The 17,400-nt window shown below is 39.1% G+C and overlaps 1 protein-coding gene and 1 pseudogene across 4 annotated transcripts in view; one reads left to right on the plus strand and one right to left on the minus strand.

Annotated features, from left to right (window-relative positions):
• Positions 1-17,400, minus strand: part of PDS5B (PDS5 cohesin associated factor B) — a 197,791-nt gene that overhangs the window by 159,854 nt on the left and 20,537 nt on the right. The gene's annotated exons all lie outside the window — the stretch shown is intronic.
• LOC114887982 lies at positions 6,157-10,169 on the plus strand (annotated as a pseudogene).

A 17,400-nucleotide genomic window follows, 5' to 3' on the forward strand; every position in this document is an offset into this window, starting at 1 on the left:
CTACTGCTCTTTAATATTTACCAGAAGATTCTAGCTAGTACACTAAGAAAAGGAAATCAGTGTATAAGGATTAGAAAGAAACTACAGTCTCATTATTTGCAGGTGATATAATTTGCTATGTAGAAACTCATAAACAGCAAAATATTGGGAAACAAAAAGCTTAATAAGGTAGGCAGATTAGTATGCAAAAATCTACTGCATTTCCATACACCAGCCAAAGCAACTGAAAACGTAAAATAAAAAAAAAATTTCAAGGTACATTTTAAAGATCTAACCAAACATGTTTAAGACCTATATGATGAAAAACTGTAACACCTTACTAAAAAACATTATATAAAATCTAAATGCTTACAAAGATATACTATGTGCATATCATAAAGACAGCAGTTCTCCCCCAAAGTATCTTATAGATAAATAAGTCAACAGAGCACCTGAAAGACCTTAGCACCAGATTTTAAAATTATTCAGATGTGCAAAAACCTAAAACACACATGAAAAATGAAGTGGGGAGGAATTTGCCCTAAGAGAAAGCATAAGTTATTACAGTGAGGACAGACATATAGATCATGGAATAGAAATGAGTCTAAAAATAGACCTACACACATATGGTAACTTGATTGTGATAGAGTTAGTTTTGCAGATCAATGCAGAAAAGATGGACTCTTTAACAAAGGAATCTGAATATTCATAAAGGAAAAAATGGATTTCAATCCCTACCCCACTACTGATGAAAAAAAACAAAAGCATCCCCAGTGAAATGAAATGAAAGACAAAGGTTTAAAACAAGAGACATTTTTTATTACCCAAGTCTGGAAAGATTTCTTAAACCAAACTAAATATAAATAAAAAAATAAACCATGAAATAAAAGATTAATAACCTTTACTACATTAAAATTAATATCTCAATATGGGAGAAGGTATTTACAACTCAACTTTTTTTTAAAGTTAGTAATCAGAATATACACACGTACAAATAGGGAAGAAACACACAACCAAACAGAAAAAAAGTGTCACTATCAGGTGCATTACAAAAGACGAATAAATATCCATTAAACGTTTGACAAGTTGTCCCCTCTCTCCTTTGTAATGAGAAAAATAAAAATTAAGACCACAATAAGGAAGGATTTTCACACAATGAACTAGCAAACACTGAAACAGGTAATAACACCATTATTAAACCAGATGCTAGCAAGGGAAATGAAACTGCCACAGTTGGTTTAAACTACTCTTATTTAACCCTTGTGGTTCACTAGGGACCAGCCTCCTCCCAAGCACATGTAACAAACCTGAGCTCCATTTGCAAGAAAGAAGCTAACCACACTGTTTGCCACATTGGTCCCTTCCTTTCAGATATTTATACCTCTTACTTATCTCATATTTTCACACTGTCAAGATACCCAAAACAATGTGGGTATGTGCCTGCCTCCCCTACAACCATTACACCCCTCTTTGATAATGGAGCTGCAATGAATTTAGGGTAGCAGTAATATCTAACTCCATTAAATAGGCCCTAACTGCCCTAGATAATCAGAATAACTCCATCTCCCTAAAGAGTAAATACATGGTTTACAGTAAAACAGATTTAAGCTGATGGGGATATGCCAATTCTCCAAGCCAGAGGTATTGATACACAGGTGGTTCAACCATAGATCACGAATTTGTTTTAGCTGAGACAAATAATAAATATGCACATGAGGGATTCCCTGGTGGCGCAGTGGTTGAGAGTCCACCTGCCGATGCAGGCGACATGGGTTCGTGCCCCGGTCCGGGAAGATCCCACATGCTGCGGAGCGGCTAGGCCCATAAGCCATGGCCGCTGAGCCTGCGCGTCCGGAGGCTGTGCTCCGCAACGGGAGAGGCCACAGCAGTGAGAGGCCCGCGTACCGCGAAAAAAAAAAAATTCACATGATTTCACTTCTCACTAATGTACAATCTCTCTCTTGCAAATGAGTTCTCTCTGCAAAGACTCTCAACATCAGAGAATCTATTAATGAATGAATTATATTGACAGGCAAAAGAAAAAAAAAGCACAAGATCATCTAAATTAAACTACTCCCTATTCCTGATTTATATAAATCTCTCTTAGAACAAATCAGGAAAAGAGGAGAGATTCTTTAATATAATGAACAGTACCTTTCAGAAGTAAAGAGCAAATAATTAAACTTAGTTACAAAACACGAGAGCATTTCCACTTAGACAAGTGCAAGATAAGAGTGCTCACAGGGACTTCCCTAGTGGTGCAGTGGTTAAGAATCCGTCTGCCAATGCCCTGGTCCGGGAAGATCCCACATGCTGCAGAGCAACTAAGCCCTTGGGCGCCACTACTAATGAGCCCTCGCGCCACAACCACTGAAGCCCGTGTGCCTAGAGCCCGTGCTCCGCAACAAGAGAAGCCACCACAATGAGAAGCCCGTACAGCGCAACGAAGAGTAGCCCCCGCTCGCTGCAACTAGAGAAAGCCTGCGCGTAGCAAATTAGACCCAAGGCAGCCAAAAATAAATTAATTAATTAATTAAAAAAAAAAAAAAGAGTGCTCACAGTATCCATTTGGATTCGTGAAGTGTCAAGGAACAAAATTTCCTAGTCCAACTACATTCAACAACAAAAAAGAGTTTATTGTCTTGGGGAAATAAACAGTAATCCCAAAGTAGAGAAGGCTTTTGGTATGGTTCCATTACTGCTCTTGACTCTAATTCTATCCCAGGTCCTTGACTCTGTCTTCTCCACATGCCAGTTTGAACCCCAAGATACCAGGCAATGGCAACATGGGCTACATTTTTTTTTAATATATTTACATGCAGAGACGAGTGTGACAGAAAAGTATGTAAAATTACATGTCCTACAACAGTAAAGTTAAGCAATTTTTGGTATAAACATACAAAACTACACGTGATGATGCAATTTATGTGCTGACCCAGATCAAAGTCCAAAATACATCATTAAATTGAAAAGGCAAAACAATACATATAGCATGACCTCCATTTGTATTTTTCAAATATAAATTTTAAATAAAAAAAGTAATTGCCAGTTCTAGCTTAGCACTTTGAAATATTTCTAGAACTCAAGATGTAACTACTAAGGAAGTCTTTGGCTGCAGGCAAGTACATTATGAAAATAGTATTTTGAAAACAAAAGGCTACTTCTAGATTGCCAAATTATTGTATTTACTACATAGTAAATGAAAGAATAAAACTAACATTCATTGAGCATCTATTTGCCAGGAACTACATAAATTACTTTTACATATTCAATACTTGGTGTTACTCATCTTTCTAGCAACCCTGAAATATATGAGGTTCATGCTTATAAAGGATTAATAGAAGCAACATGTCCATAGCTCACAGGTCATAACTCCTGTAATTGACAAAGCTGGAATTCAATTCCAAATTTAATTCCAATAGAATATTATTCAGCCATTAAATGAAAGAAGGAAATCCTGCCATTTGCAACAACACAGATGGAACTGGAGGGCATTATGCTAAGTGAAATAAGTCAGAGAGAGAAAGACAAATACTATATGATCTCACTTATATGTGGAATCTAAACAAAACAAAAAACTGAATTCACAGATAGAGGGAACAAATTATATTGGTGGCTGCCAGAGCTGGAGGGTGAGGTGGGCAAAATGGGTAAACGTGGTCAAAAAGTACAAACTTCCAGTTATAAAATAAGTCATGGGGATGTAAGTGCAGCATGGTGACTATAATTAATAATACTGCATTGTATATTTGAAATTTGCTAAGAGAGTAAATCTTAAAAAGTTCTTTCCAGGGCTTCCCTGGTGGCGCAGTGGCTGAGAGTCCGCCTGCCGATGCAGGGGACACGGGTTCATGCCCTGGTCCGGGAAGATCCCACATGCCGCGAGCAGCTGGGCCCGTGAGCCATGGCCGCTGAGCCTGTGTGTCCGGAGCCTGTGCTCTGCAACGGGAGAGGCCACAACAGTGAGAGGCCCGCGTACCACAAAAAAAAAAAAAGTTATTTCCATAAAAAACAAAATGTGTAGGTGTGGTGATAGATGTTAACTATAACTAGACTTATTGTGGTGATCATTTCACAATATATACAAATACCAAATCATTATGTTGTACACCAGAAACTAATATGGTATACATCAATCATATCTCAATTTTTTAAAGATTTTTTTGATGTGGACCATTTTTAAAGTCTTTATTGAATTTGTTACAATATTGCTTCTGTTTTATGTTTTGTTCTTTTGGCTACAAGGTATGTGGGATCCTAGCTCCCTGACCAGGGATTGGACCTGCACCCCCTGCACTGTAAGGCGAAGTCCCAACCACTGGACCGCCAGGGAAGTCTCAATTTTTTAAACATTTTAACTTTACTAAGTAGCCCTTATCTTTCATTAATTCCCCATATATTTAACTTTCCACAGTTTGCCACCCTTAGAAACTCAATGTCCTTTTCCTTCGCCTTGTCAGTTCTCTAAAAATGCATTGATTGCTCTTTTGTCAGTCTAATTTGTAGGGTCCCAGCCAATGAATTTAGGATGGATAGAGGAAACAGATGTTTTCCTCCTATACAAGAAATTAGCAAAAGACAGATTTTTATTCATGTATGTATGTATAGGAGTTCACAGAAAAATGTGACTCAAGGAGACATTTACAATCTGAGGCTTATATGGCATCTTAATAGGAGATGGGCATTGATAGGAAAACAAATGACTTTTTGAAAAGATAAATGGGCCCTGACAAGAACAAATGGGAGACAGGGAAGTTTTGTGACAATATCTGTTTAGGTGTGGTGTGGAGACTTCTCATCTCCAGTGATAAGAGTCAGTCTTCCATGGCTGCTCCAGGAAGGGTATTTATGACAATTGAGTTCTTTGGGGAAGCTATGCTTTTAGGCAGATAAGAGATTTCAGGAACTCAAATGCCTTCTTCTCAAAATAATTTTTATGCCATGATAGCTTATTCTGGACCCCTTTAAGTGTCAAGACTATAGCAACAGAGGAGAGAAACTGGGCTCAACTCTGAATACAACAAGGATAAGTGGGGATTTATAACAAAAACAAAAAACGTTCGCGCTTCAAAGGGTAACATCAATAAAGTGTAACAGCTACCAACAGAATGGGAGAAAATTTATGTAAATCATATACGTATCTGCTAAGGGGCTTGTATCTAGAGTATACAAAGAACTATCACAACTCAATTTTAAAATGGACAAAGGATCTGAATAGTTTTCCAAAGATACACAAGTGGTTAATACATACATGAAAAGTTGCTCAACATCATTAACCATCAGGAAATGCAAATCAAAACCACAATGAGATACCAGCTCACACCCACTAGGATGGCTATAATCAAAAAGACAGACAATAACAAGTGTCGGCAAGGATGTAGAGAAATTAAAACCTTCATACACTGATGGCAGGAATGTAAAATGGTGCTGTAGCTTTGGCTTTTCCTCAAGCAGTTAAACCAAGTTAACATATGATCCAGCAGAAATAAAAACACGTCTGCACATAAGCTTTTACACGAATGCTCATTATAGTATTACTCATAATAGCTAAAGTGAAAACAACCCAAATACCCATCAGCTAATGAATGGATAAAATATAGTCTAGCCATATAATGGAATATTTGGCAATAACAAGAAATGAAGTACTGACATATACCGCAACACAGATGAACTTTGACAACATTAAGTTAAAGACACCAATTACAAGGGACCAAATATTTAATGATTCCACTAATATGAAATGTACAGAATAGGCAGATCTATAGAGACAGAAAGCAGATTAGTGGTTGCAGAGGGGAGGGGAAGGGAGATGAGACGTTAGGGGGTGTTGGCTAAAAGGTGTGGGTTTCTTTGCGGGATAATGAAATGTTCTAAAATTGACTGTGGTAACAGATGCACGACTCTAAATATACTAAACCACTGAGCTGTACACTAAAGTAGTGAACTGTATTGTATGTGAATTATATCCAAAAAAGGATGTTTAAAAACACCAATGGGGGGGCTTCCCTGGTGGCGCAGGGGTTGAGAGTCCGCCTGCCGATGCAGGGGACATGGATTCGTGCCCCGGTCTGGGAAGATCCCACATGTCGCGGAGCGGCTGGGCCCGTGAGCCATGGCCGCTGAGCCTGCGCGTCCGGAGCCTGTGCTCCGCAACGGGAGAGGCCACAGCAGTGAGAGGCCCGCGTACCGCAAAAAAAAAAAAAAAAACACCAATGGGATAAAAGCTATAATAAATCATATACCAATCCAGGGAAGAATCAGGAGTCTGAAAGTATGTAGTAGGGATAAGGAAACCTTCCCTGAAAAATCACACAAGCTAAATCTTTAAAAAGATGTGCGAAGTGTGCCAACAGAACAAACATACGCAGAGGATTTCACGTGAAATTAAAAGCACACGCAGATGCACAGACATGCAAGAGAATATAACAGTCCTGGATGATTTCACACAGCAGAAGTCAGAAATTCTGTTGCAAAGTAACTAAAGATTCTGCTGGAGAGGGAAGCAGAGACAGATTCATCAAGAGCCCTGAACGCTCAACTTTATTTTTTCTTGCAAGCAATGTGAAGTTAACATTTTAACCAAACGAATAAAATGATCAAATGTTTTTTACATAAACTATCTTGACAGTCCCTGGAGAATGGATTGGGAAAAGGTAAGAACGGAGTTAAGAGACTGATTAGGAGGCTTCTAAACTAATTTAAGAAAAAAATGATGAGCTCTTTTTTTGCAGAACCTCAGAGCTGGTCAGCTGCTTCAGGATGAAACTGAACATCTCTTTCCTAGCCACTAGATGCCAGAAACTCACTGAAGTGGACGATGAATGCAAACTTTGTACCTTTTATGAGGAGCGTATGGCCACAGAAGTTGCTGCTAATGCTCTGGGTAAAGAATGGAAGTGTTATGCGGTCAGAATCATTGGTGGGAATGACAAACAAGGTTTCCCATGAATCAGGGTGTCTTCACCTATGGCTGTGTCCATCTGCTACTAAGGGGCAGTCCAGTTACAGACCAAGGAAGACTGGAGAAAGAAAGTGCAAATCTGTTCAGGGTTGCATTGTGGACACCAGTCTAAGTGCTTTCAACTTGGTCATTATTTTAAAAAAAAAAAAAAAGGGGGAGAGAAGGATATTCCTGAAGTCACTGATACTACTGCGCCTCGCCGACTTGGGACCAAAATCACTAAAATTCACAAACTTTTCAATCTCTCTAGAGAAGATCATGTCCACCAGTGTGTTGTGAGAAAGCCCCTAAACAAAGAGGGTAAGTAACCTAAGACCAAGGCACACAAGATTCAGTGTTTGTTATTCCACGTGTTCTGCAACACAAACATCAGCATATTGCTCTGAAGGAACAGTGTATCAAGAAAAATAAAGAAAGGCTGCAGAATATGCTAAACCTTTAGCCAAGAGAATGAAGGAGGCCAAAGAAAAATGCCAGGAAGAGACTACCAAGAAAGGGAGGCTGTCCTCTCTGAAAGCTTCTACCTCTGAGTCCAGTCAAAAATAAGATGTTCTAAGAGTAACAAATAAATAAGGTCAGATATAAAAAAAAAAAAAAATGAGAAGAATTTGCACTAAACCAAAAGCAATAAGCATAAAGGAAAAGAGTGTGAGAGATAACAGAAATAGTAAATTTAATAACTAACTGGAGAGAGAAAAATGAAAAACCAATTAAGGAATGAAACTCAGGAGTGAGGTCAAACTTCACATGCTGATTTGAGAGTAACCAACATTAAACAGAAGCCACAGAAATGAATGACATTGTGCAAGAAAAGCTCAGAAAGGAGATGGAGAAAAAAACCAAAGTACCATGGAATAGTTTTTCCTCAAATTGAAATGTCCCCATATAACCAATTCACATCAGTAAAATCCATAATTACTATATTAGGAAACTAACCATAAAGATTAATACTACTTCATGAAAAAATTAGATGGCTCTAAAAAGAAAAGGGTGATAACTTCAGCCTCATTTAATATTTTCAATAAGAAAGGCTTTTAAAGGTTTGGACTAAAGGCAGCATAGTGTAATAAGAAGAAGAAAAGGAATAACATATAGAGTACCTACCTAGCCTGTGCTTGTAGTTCTAAACAATGTATATTAATTCATTTAATCCTCACCAACAATGGTGGGATGTAAGCAATCTCCTTTCCTAAAAAGTGAGGCACAAAGAGGTTAAGTAATGTGTCCAAGCCTGAAAGCCTAGTAAGGTCTGGGACAAGGACTCTAACAGTTCCAGAGCCCCCATGTTTTACCACTGTACTGGCTCTCAAAGGCCAGTATTAGGTTTTCAAAGCAAAAACAAAAAACCTTGGCTCAACGTTGGGTCTACCACCAACCTTGGCATACTGGTAACTTAAGCAATTCAGTCTGTCTCCTCAGCTATAAGAAGGAAATAATGACAGCATCACAGGATTATTATGAGTATTTTAGTCATGAATATAGAACACCTAATCATTACAAGTAATAATAATAAACATTTACTGAGCACATATTGGCATATATTAAGGCACTACCAGAGACACTTTACACAGTTTATTTTACCTAATCTTCAAAATTGTCTCAAAAAGAATCGTTACTCTCCTAGCCATTTTTACAGGTTACGAAACAGATTCAAAGGGATGAAGAGACTTGTGCATCATCATGTTGTATGGTAAAATGCTTATACAATGGCCCCAATTCTCCACCCCTCCTAGTACCTACACCCCTAGCAATGTGACACTGCAGCTCCTCCCATCAAGAGGTAGAGCTCATTTCCCCACATCTTGAATCTTGTCTGGCCTCATGACTTGCCTTGAACCAACAGAACGTGGCAGAAGTGATGTTGTGCCAGTTCCAAATGTAGACCTCAAGAGACCTTGCTTGTTTCTACTACCTCTCTAAGAATCCTGCCACCACCATGTGAAGAAGTCCAGACTTGCCTGATAAATGATGAGCGCCTCGGTCACCCTCCATCATCCAGCAGAGAGTCAGCCAACAGCCAGAAATGTGAGAAGCCACCATAGACTAGCCAGCTTCCCAACAATCTGCCAGGTGACCACCGATGTTATGAGCTATCCTAGATGAAATCTGCCAAATCTAGCCCAGGTGATTAGAACCATCCACGTGATCTACAGATTCATGAGTAATAACACACACTCATTTTAAGCCACTGAAATTGCGGGGGCGGTGGGGGAGGGGCTGTTGTTACAAAGCCATAGTTAACAGAAATTCATGGTAAGCAGAAGAGCTGGAATTTAAAGCCAGGTGGTCTGACTCCAGGCTCACCCTCCTTCTAGTTTCAGAGTAGATATGACAAGCAATGTTACTGTAGTATTTTCATTTGTGAAAATGAAGTCATTTATGTTCACTCTTCTATATTCTTTAAAATTAACTTATAAAAACTCAAAATAGTAAATGTAATTCTTATTTCCTCCTTTAGGTAAACAAAAAATCCAAGAAGTATATCAGATCTAAATTCAAAACTTGGGACTTTACTGGTGGTCCAGTGGTTAAGACTCCACGCTTCCAATGCAGGGGGCGTAGGTTCGATCCCTGGTCGGGGAACTAAGATCCCACATGCCGTGTGGCCAAAAAAACAAACAAACAAACACATAGATTCAAACTCAACTGCTACCAACCACCTGCCCATTATTAAATATGGGATAATAAAAACGAAAAAACTATATGCACGTTCTGAATATATTTACACTTCTTTCAAAGTAAATATTTCATATAGGGTATCCTACTAACTCCACAAGTATCGTGAAATGTACTATATTAATTTGTATTAACTCATTCTCACTCTAAACAGATTTACTTTGCTTCCCAATTCACTGACACATACAACACACCACATCACTTACCCGCCTATATCCATCTATGCCCATATAGTCCCTTTGGAAGATCTTAGTTTCCACCAAGGGATGCAGAAAACGATTCCATTAAACTGGAAATTGAGACTGCCACCCAGCCACTTTGGGTTATTCGTGCCAATGAATCAACAGACAAAGAAGGGGGTTACAGAATCGACTAGGGTTCTCATCTCACAATCAAGGGGAAGTCAGGTTGCTACCACACAAGAGGGGCTAACAGAAAGTATGTCTGGAATGCAGGAGTTCCCCTAGGAGGCCACTTAGTATTTCCATGTACTGTGATTAAAGTCAGTGGAAACAATCCAGGCAGGACTGCTAATGACCCAGACCCTTAAGGAATGAAGATTTAGGTCACCCCATCAGGCAAGAAACCACAACCAGCTGAGGTATTGCCAAGAACAGAGGGACTGTGGAATGACAGCAGAAGATAATTATAGACAGCAACTACAACCACATGACTAGTTGCAGAAATAAAAATTCTAATGAGTACTTTTTCCTTTTATGATATAAAAAATTTGTATATATATTAACCAACTTGTTTCTTATCTCCCTTTCTACAACCATCTGATAGTAGCTAATCTCATATCTCCATATTTAAGTTACAGGATATTAAGTAGAAAACGTGACATAGGTAGAAAAAAAATTGGTACCTAGAAACAGGTAGAAAAAAAATTAACCCACCTATGGATAAAGGGATTTTGTATCCTCTCTTAAGGAGGGCATTTGTATGTTATCAGGTGAACAAAGGATAGCTGCATTATGTTCACCAAAAGTATACTTTTGTAATTGTCTTTATTTATAAGGTAAATATGATAAAAAAGAGGTGTGCACTGGTGCCGTGGTGACAAGTGATGGTCTGTGATGGCTTTTTAGCTTAGCCGGGTTGCAACTACACTTTCCCAAACACGATTCATTCCCTGCATGGTTGTGGGTTAGGGTTGGCCTCAAAAAGAAAAAAAAAAAAAAAAAATTCCCATGAGATTAGAAGACAAAAGTGAAGCAGCCACCAGGTTCAGAATGTAAACCTAAAGTCAGGTGTTACTGCAGTAATCACACAGTGTCATGGAACTTTGGGCTCATTGGCATGGGGCAGCAATTGAGCCTACAGCTCATTCAGCTCCTGTCAGATCTCCACCTTTGCTTTTCCAAATAATACTGGGGCAGGTTTGTGTGCAGCTCCACGGTGAGGTGTGCCACACCTACTGCAGATTACCTACATCATCAAGGTTGCAGGTGTGGAAGCAGTGAGAGCCATGAAAGTTCAAGTTTGGGCTCATAGGTTCTAACTTATTGCTAAAAGTTCCAAAAGTTCTTTGCAGGTTCCAGTCGAACCTTCCTCCCCCTGCTTCATGTCCATGTTCCCTTTCCAACTACTAGCCCTGCTAACTTCAAGCCTAGCAGCAGATTCAGGTGTGTATAACTAGTTCCTACAATTGGTAAAAACCAATCACAATAATCTTACTTCTCTAATCAAACGCTAACTGACAAAGACAGAAATGTTATTTAGAGTTAGACTACTGTAGAAAGGGCTAAAGGTATCCACATGCCTCTTATCTACTTCTTATAGCACTAAATTAAAGATAAAAACTCAGGGGCTTCCCTGGTGGCGCAGTGGTTAAGAATCCGCCTGCCAATGCAGCAGACATGGGTTTGAGCCCTGGTCCGGGAAAAGCCCACATGCTGCGGAGCAACTAAGCCCATATGCCACAACTACTGAGCCTGCGTTCTAGAGGCTTCGAGCAACAGCTACTGAAGCCCACGCGCCTAGAGCCTCGGTTCCGCAACAAGAGAAGCCACTGCAATGAGAAGTCTGCGCACTGCAATGAAAAGTAGCCCCCACTCGCCGCAACTAGAGAAAGCCCGCACACAGCAACGAAGACCCAATGCAACCAAAAATAAATAAGTTCATACAAGAAAAAAAAAGTCAAATAGCACATATTCGGGTTATAATATACCTCATTTACCTTCCATCAGCAAAAATATTTAAGGATTTACCTGAAGTATGTTAGGTTTGAACACACTTACTTTCTAAATTTATTTATTTTTATTGATTTGTTTTCTGCTGCGTTGGGTCTTCGTTGCTGTGCCCGGGCTTTCTCTGGTTGCTCTGAGTGGGGGCTATGTTGCAGTGTGCAGGCTTCTCATTGCAGTGGCTTCTCTTGTTGCAGAGCAGGGGCTCTAGGCACAAAGACTTCAGTACTTGTGGCATGTGGGCTAAGTAGTTGTGGCTCACAGGCTCTAGAGCACAGGCTCAGTAGTGTGGCACACGGGCTTAGTTGCTCCACGGCATGTGGGATCTTTCCGGACCAGGGCTCAAACCCGTGTCCCCTGCATTGGCAGGCAGATTCTGAACCACTGCACCCCCAGGGAAGCCCTGCACTTACTTTCTATAGAAGCCAGTACAAATTTTAAAATCTGTCTCTTACTAAATTATATTTACATTAAAACAACAAAATAACCTTGTTCAATTTCAAGAGAACAATTAAAAATCAATACATCTTAAAATATAGACTATATTAGACCATATTAATGTTAACCTTAGACTTACGCTAAGCGCACAAGACAATCAATTTATTAGATGTATGTGCCATCTTTACAATCAACGCATCCAGTTCCCTCTTGGACACACTTTCTTTTTAAATATATTTTGCTTAAAAGTCAGAGCCATAAAGTCAAATTTTTGTAGAATGACTCCAAAAGGTCCCCCGGACCAGAGCTCGTCCTAGAGGACCAGAGCTCGTCCTAGATAACCATTTAAACATAAACAGATGTCCAATAGGCCTATCATGAAAATGAATTTTGAGCCAGAAGCAGCTGAGACAAACATTTACATTTTACTACTTTTTTCCATAGAGTAGAAATACCAAGAAAAGTAAAAGTCAAAGACAGGTGAAAAACAACATTTTCTTCCAGTATTATCTGGTCGCATGTGTCTCACTGCTATCTATCAGAGGCTGGCGCTAATAAAGGGGAAAAGAAACGGCAGTAGAAATATGGCTATCCCTTTCACCAATCTTTATAAGCATTCTTTAACTCTAGGCTTTTCACTAAATAATTACCTACTTAAATCAAATATATGTAATTGAATTAACAGGGAGTTTCTGGGGCCCTGAACAAAGATGGCGGAGTAGAAGGACATGCTCTCACTCCCTCTTGTGAGAACACCAGAATCACAACTAGCTGCTGGACAATCATCAACAGGAAGACACTGGAACTCATCAGAAAAGATATCTCACAAGCAAAGACAAAGGAGAAGCCACAATGAGATGGTAGGGGGGACGCAATCACAGCAAAATCAAATCCCATAACTGCTGGGTGGGTGACTCACAGACTGGAGAACACTTATACCACAGAAGTCCACCCACTGGACTGAAGGTTCTGAGCCCCACGTCAGGCTTCCCAACCTGGAGGTCCAGCAACGGGAGGAGGAATTCCTAGTGAATCAGACTTTGAAGACTAGAGGGATGTGATTGCAGGACTTCGACAGAACTGGGGAAAACAGAGACTCCACTCTTGGAGGGCACACACAAAGTAGTGTGCACATCGGGACCCAGGGGAAGGAGCAGTGACCCCAGGGGAGACTGAACCAGACGTACCTGCTAGTGTTGGAGGGTCTCCTGTAGAGGCGGGTGGTGGCTGTGGCTCACCATGGGGACAAGGACACTGGCAGCAGAAGTTCTGGGAAGTACTCCTTGGTGTGAGCCCTCCCAGAGTCTGCCATTAGCCCCACCAAACAGCCCAGGTAGACTCCAGTGTTGGGCTGCCTCAGGCAAAACAACTGACAGGGAGGGAACCCAGCCCCACCCATCATCAGTCAATCAGATTAAAGTTTACTGAGCTCTGCCCACAAGAGCAACAGTCGCTCTACCTACCGGGTCCGATGGAGAAATCAAAAGCTTTACAGACAAGCTTTACAGACAAGCAAAAGCTAAGAGAATTCAGCACCACCAAACCAGCTCTACAGCAAGTGCTAAAGGAACTTCTCTAAGTGGGAAACACAAGACGAGAAAAGGACCTACAAAAACAAATGCAAAACATTTAAGAAAATGGTCACAGGAACATACATATTGATAACTACCTTAAACGTGAATGGATTAAATGTTCCAACCAAAAGACACAGGCTTGCTGAATGGATACAAAAACAAGACCCATAGATATGCTGTCTACAACAGACCCACTTCAGACCTAAGGACACATACAGACTGAAAGTGAGGGAATGGAAAAAGATATTCCATGCAAATGGAAATCAAAAGAAAGCTGGAGTAGCAATACAAACATTAGATAAAATAAACTTTAAAACAAAGAATGTTACAAGAGGCAAGGAAGGACACTACATAATGATCAAGGGATCAAATCAAGAAGAAGATATAACAATTATAAATATATATGCAACCAACACAGGAGTACCTCAATACATAAGGCAACTGCTAACAGCTATAAGAGAGGAAATCTAGAGTAACACAGTAATAGTGGGGGACTTTAATACCTCACTTACACCAATGGACAGATCATCCAAAATGAAAATAAATATGGAAACAGAAGCTTTAAATGACACAACAGACCAAATAGATTTAACGGATAGTCATAGGACATTCCACCCAAAAACAGCAGATTACACTTCCTTCTCAAGGGCGCATGGAACGTTCTCCAGGACAAATCACATCTTGGGTCACAAATCAAGCCTCAGTAAATTTAAGAAAATTGAAATCATATCAAGCATCTTTTCTGACCACAATGCTATGAGATTAGAAATGAATTACATGGGAAAAAACGCAAAAAACACAAACAGATGGAGGCTAAACAATGTTACTAAATAGCCAAGAGATCAGTAAAGAAATCAAAGAGGAAATCAAAAAATACCTGGAACAAATGACAATGAAATTATGACGATCCAAAACCTATGGGATGCAGCAAAGCAGTTCTAAAAGGGAAGTTTATAGCTATGCAAGCCCACCTCAAGAAACAAGAAAAATCTCCAATAAATAATCTAACCTTACACCTAAAGGAACTAGAGAAAGAAGAACAAACAAAACCCAAAGTTAGCAGAAGGAAAGAAATCATAAAGACCAGGGCAGAAATAAATGAAATAGAAACAAAGAAAACAGTAGCAAAGATCAATAAAACTAAAAGCTGGTTCTTTGAAAAGATAAACAAAATTGATAAATCATTAGTCAGACTCATCAAGAAAGAGAGAGTACTCAAACCAATAAAACTAGAAACAAAAAAGGAGAAGTTACAACAGACACCACAGAAATACAAAGCATCCTAAGAGACTACTACAAGCAACTCTATGCCAATAAAATAGACAACCTGGAAGAAATGGACAAATTCGTAGAAAGGTATAACCTTCCAGGACTGAACAAGGAAGAAATAGAAAATATGAACAGACCAACCACAAGTAATGAAATTGAAACTGTGATTAAAAATCTTCCAACAAACAGAAGTCCAGGACCAGATGGCATCAGAGGTGAATTCTATCAAACATTTAGAGAAGAGCTAACACCCATCTTTCTCAAACTCTTTCAAAAAACTGTGGAGGAAGGAACACTCCCATACTCATTCTATGAGGCCACCATCACCCTGATACCAAAACCAGACAAAAATACTACAAAAAAAGAAAATTACAGACCAATATCACTGATAAATATAGATGCAAAAATCCTCAACAAAATACTAGCCAACAGAATCCAGCAACACATTAAAAGGATCATACACCATGATCAAGTAGGATTTATCCCAGGGATGCAAGCATTCTTCAATATGTGCAAATAAATCAATGTGACACACCATATTAACAAACTGAAGAATAAAAACCATATGACCTCAACAGATGCAGAAAAAGCTTTTGACAAAATTCAACACACATTTATCATAAAAACTCTACAGAAAGTGGGCATAGAGGGAACCTACCTCAACATAATAAAGGCCATATATGACAAACCCACAGGAAACATCATTCTCAATGGTGAAAAACTGAAAGCATTTCCTCTAAGATCAGGAGCAAGACAAGGATGTCCACTCTCACCACTATTATTCAACATAGTTTTGGAAGTCCTAGCCATGGCAATCAGAGAAGAAAAAGAAATAAAAGTAATACAAACTGGAAGAAGTGAAACTGTCACTGTTTGCAGATGACACGATACTACACATAGAGAATCCTAAAGAAGCCATCAGAAAACTCCTAGAGTTAATCAATGAATTTGGTAAAGTTGCAGGATACAAAATTAATGCACAGAAATCTCTTGCATTCCTATACACTAATGATGAAAACTCTGAAAGAGAAACTAAGGAAACACTCCCATTTACCACTGCAACAAGAAGAATAAAATACCTAGGAATAAACCTAACCAAGGAGACAAAAGACCTGTATGCAGAAAACTATAAGACACTGATGAAAGAAATTAAAGATGATACCAACAGATGGAGAGATATACCATGTTCTTGGATCGGAAAAATCAATATTGTGAAAATGACTATACTACCCAAAGCAATCTACAGATTCAATGCAATCCCTATCAAATTACCAATGGCATGTTTTACAGAACTAGAACAAAAAATCTCAACAAAAAATCTCAAACTTTGTATGGAGACACAGAAGACCCCGAACAGCCCAAGCAGTCTTGAGGGAAAAAAACGGAGCTGGAGGAATCAGACTCCCTGACTTCACACTATACTACAAAGCTACAGAAATCAAGACAATATGGTACTGGCATAAAAACAGAAACACAGATCAATGGTACAAGATAGAAATCCCAGAGGTAAACCCACAAACCTAAGGTCAACTAATCTATTACAAAGAAGGCAAGGATATACAATGAAGAAAAGACAGTCTCTTCAATAAGTGGTGCTGGGAAAACTGGACAGCTACATGTAAAAGAATGAAATTAGAACACTCCCTAACACCATACACAGAAATAAACTCAATATGGATTCGAGACATAAATGTAAGACTGGACACTATAAAACTTAGAGGAAAACATAGGAAGAACACTCTTTGACATACATCACAGCAAGATCTTTTTAGATCCACCTCCTAGAGTAATGGAAATTAAAACAAAAATAAACAAATGGGACCTAATAAAACTTCAAAGCTTTTGCACAGCAAAGGAAACCATAATCAAGACGAAAAGACAACCCTCAGAATGGGAGAAAATATTTGCAAATGAATCAACAAAGGATTAATCTCCAAAATATATAAACAGCTCATGCAGCTCAATATTAAAAAATAAACAACCCAATCCAAAAATGGGCAGAAGATCTAAATAGACATTTCTCCAAAGAAGACATACAGATGGCCAAGAAGCACATGAAAAGTTGCTCAACATCACTAATTATTAGAGAAATGCAAATCAAAACTACAATGAGGTATCACTGCACACCAGTTAGAATGGCCATCATCAGAAAATCTACAAACAACAAATGCTGGAGAGAGTGTGGAGAAAAGGGAACCCTCTTGCACTGTTGGTGGGAATGTAAACTGATACAACCACTATGGAGAACAGTATGGAAATCCCTTAAAAAACTAAAAATAGAACTACCATATGATCCAGCAATCTTATTACTAGGCAT

The sequence above is a fragment of the Monodon monoceros genome, unplaced genomic scaffold (genome assembly GCF_005190385.1).
Source record: "Monodon monoceros isolate NGI ecotype Baffin Bay Population unplaced genomic scaffold, NGI_Narwhal_1 Super_Scaffold_8, whole genome shotgun sequence".
In the NCBI taxonomy this organism is placed as follows: domain Eukaryota; kingdom Metazoa; phylum Chordata; class Mammalia; order Artiodactyla; family Monodontidae; genus Monodon; species Monodon monoceros.